General features: G+C 38.0%; 1 pseudogene; it reads right to left on the bottom strand.

Moving 5' to 3' along the window:
* Positions 1 to 664: 664 nt before the first annotated feature.
* LOC130835599 (PRELI domain containing protein 3B-like) lies at positions 665 to 3,137 on the bottom strand (annotated as a pseudogene).
* Between the last annotated feature and the right edge of the window lie 557 nt (positions 3,138 to 3,694).

Here is a 3,694-nt window from a genome sequence, read left to right as displayed (position 1 = left end):
AGGTAATAACTTTACTAGGTTACAAAACTTTGGCAAATTAATACAGTGCTTGTGGATACAATAAAATCATATTTAATCATAATTTTCATGCCAAAAATATCATCTAAGTACCAAATCAAAATATTATGGTTTTTAATGGTGGTTTATAGCAGAGCAGGTTATTTTATACAAATTAATATGCCTTTAAAACTATAAAATTTCTCCTTTTAAAGTGAGTTCCTTCAAGCAGGCTGTTGAAGGTAACCACAGTAGAGCAATTGTGTGCACCTAAGAGGTGGTTCTGCTTTGTTCTGAGGTCGGTCCCAAGCAAGATACAATGCCAGTGTGGGAAAAGCTTTAAAATCCTGCCTCAAGGAGATTAAATATGCCAATATCAATTTCAAAATACTTTTTCAAAAATTGTTACATTAAAAAAAAATTGTTACATTTTCACATGCTACTGGAACCCACAAAATTAGATGAATATTTTGAGCTACACTAACTTTGGATAATCCCTTTTATATAAAAGGCCTGCACCTCTTTGTTTTTGTCAGAAGTCACATAGCCTTTCTTTCGGTTATTTTAAAAAATTCTATCTAAGATGTAGTTGTACTTTTAAAATAACAAAGACACTGCAAGCTTAAAGACACCTGGGGGACCCGATGCTGTGTACCATTTTTCATTATCATTCCTCTACAAATGCTGCCGCTACCATGGGTGTCCTTTCTCTTACTGAAGTCATCAACCCTTCAGTCTCGGCATTTAATTTATACATTACCCATTCCACTGCATCTCAGCCTTGATAAGCATTTGAAGATATCGTATTTGCCATCAAGTCCTTCTACATAACTCTGAGACCGACTCCTTTCAGTCATTGAGTCAAAATAGTTTTTCCTGTATCTTGGGGATGTGGTTTGTATATGTTTCCCAACTACTGAAACCATATTTGTACATGAAATATTATAGATTTAAGTTCCATTATTTTCTTTTTAGGATCAACTTCATACTGCACGTATGTTTTGGTTCCTGCTGCACCAGTAAGTGAATTTAGGATGGAAGGCAATTTCCACTTTGTGCTAAGAAGTCTGTGGCTGTGCAACTTTCCAGAAGGATCTATAAGTCTATCCCATACATCAACACCAACCATACTTGGGTTCCTAGGGTTTGGGTATATCTGCCTTGCAGCTGTTGTAAGTTTCCTGTGGGTGGTAAAGACATGCTGTGAAGTCCAGATCTTCACGGTGGTGGTGACCTGAGTGATGTTCGGGCAGTGCTAGGGGACAACGAGGCAGAGGGGTGACACCTGCCCTCACCTCCTCCCACCCCTTTGGGAGAAACATTGAAGCTGGCTACCTCTGTGCTATGCTTTTTAATGTTGTATCCTGCAGTTCAGCGATGTCTAATCTGTTATTGAACCCATTCATATAGTTTTACATTTTATTGTGTTTTTATTTTTATAAAATTCTATTTTGTCTGATTTATCATTTTTGTATGGTTTTGGTCCCTTCAGAGATTCTCAGGTGTGTCTTTTATTAATTCAAACATAGTAAGCGTGATTATTTTAAAGACTCTTTGGTAATTTCCATATCTAAGCCTTGTGAATCTGTGTTATCTGTTGCTTCGGCTGGTTCTTCCTAGCTTCCTTGCGTGCCTAGTTATTTTGACTAGATATTAGATGTTTTATTTGAAAAAAAAAGTAGGAATTATATTTAACTCCTTAATTAATTAAGAAAACTTAATCCAGATAGTATTTGTCATTGCTTCTGCCAGGCACCAGGATGCTACCAGCTTGGGATCAACTTAAATCAAGTTCAGGGCTTGAGATTCGCCAGATGACCCAGAAATAAACCTCAAGTATAATTCCATGTGAGGACTGACCCATTTCTGGACCAGTCTTAGCCTGTAGGCCATTTAAGGTCTCAATTTATTGTGGGGAGAGTTTCTTGTTATATCCCCATAATGTTTACATTCCCAGGAAGAATGTTCTGGCTTAGGCTCTTATCCACAGGGCAAAAATGTCTCTTTTTTTTTTTTGCCCTTTTTTTATTCCTGAATTATAATTTCTCTTCAGTTTTTGTAACTCCCTATTATCTTGTCAGCTCTTAGTTTTTAAAAGAAATGTTTTGTCCAACAATTTTTTGTTGTTAGGGTTGGTTTGAATAAGATAGCCCATTGTTACTGAAAGAAGGAATCTCGTTGGATATATTTTGAAGGTAAACCCAGTAGGATTCTCTGACTGAGTGGAAGAGGTATGTAACAGAAAGAAGAGTTAAGGATGACTGGGAGGTTTTTGACTAGATTGTTTATGAACGGAGAAGCCAGAATTTATAGTAACCGAGGGTGGGGCGGTGCGGGAGGGATAGACTGGGAGTTTGGGATTGACGTGTACACACTGCTGTATGTAAAATAGATAACCAATAAGGACATACTGTATAGCACAGGGAACTCTACTCAATACTCTGTAATGACTTATATGGGAAAAGAGCTTGAGAAAGAATAGATACATGCATATATACAATACAACTGAATCACTTTGCTGTACACCTGAAACTACCACAACATTGTACATCGACTAAACTCCAATGTAAAATAAAAATTTGATAATAAAAAGAGAATGGAGATGCTAATAACTGAGATGAGAAAGACTGAGGAGGGAGCAGGTGGAGGAAGGAACAGGAACTTGTTTAGAGACATGTTAAGGCCCCTGATAGGCACACAGGTGGAGAAGTTGAGGAGGCAGCTGAGTGTATATATATATATACATATATATATATATATATATATATACACACCTGGAGTTCAGGGAAGAGGTTAAAGCCGGACAGAGAACATTTGGAGCCCTCAGTGTATACATATATTTAAAATTGTGAGATTAGTTGAAATAACCAAAGGAGTCGATACAGATCGAGAAGAAGTCCAAAGACCTAACAGACAATCAGGAAATATTAATTCTCTCCCCTCCTTCTCCTGAAGCACTCAATACGTATGATGTATTGCCAGACATAAAGATGGAAAGTTTTTCTCTTTTTTCACTAATGACTAATATAATAAATGAGATAATCTGGACAGAAAGAATTTCTCACCATGTCCTGTCGCCCTACTTACTTACTATTATCCCAGCCTGCCCCCTCCCCCCACCCCCACCTCACCCTCGACATTTCTCAGCTGTGTTGCCCCACAGCCTTAGAGAGAATCTTCCTGATTCTAGCCTTTCTCATGTTTCCTCCAAATCAGGACCAGAGCGATCCTCTTACAACCCAAGGGTGATTGCTGACTGTCCGGTTAGTTTAATATTTATTAACATCGTTTTCACCAGTTTAGATGAATAGGACTATGCCAGCGACAAGGGTTTCACAAATTGAGGAAATATAGCAAACTTTGGCCAAGAATCTATGAGTGCAAGTACAGCACGTTGGGCAATTATTTCCTATGCATGGCAAATCATGTGCAGCAGTTAGGAAATAGACTGTAAATAAGAACAGGAACCTTTGTCAATTCTATGCCCACTCACCACTCAGTTTTTGTTCTCTACATACATCCATTTCTAGAATAGAAGGGCCTGCATTTTCCTGACTCAGAGTCAGAAGAAAAGGAGTTGGTTACTCGGGAAGAATGCAAATCTGTGTCAAGAGGTCCTTTGAAAATAAAACTTATTTTTGCTTCCCGGGGATAAGATGGATGTGGGTCTGAGTGAAGATAGGAGAGTAAAGTGAAT

This window comes from Hippopotamus amphibius, chromosome 14 (assembly GCF_030028045.1).
Source record: "Hippopotamus amphibius kiboko isolate mHipAmp2 chromosome 14, mHipAmp2.hap2, whole genome shotgun sequence".
Lineage (NCBI taxonomy): Eukaryota > Metazoa > Chordata > Mammalia > Artiodactyla > Hippopotamidae > Hippopotamus > Hippopotamus amphibius.
Note: the sequence above shows the minus strand (reverse complement) of the source record. Positions and strands in the feature narration are given on the sequence as shown.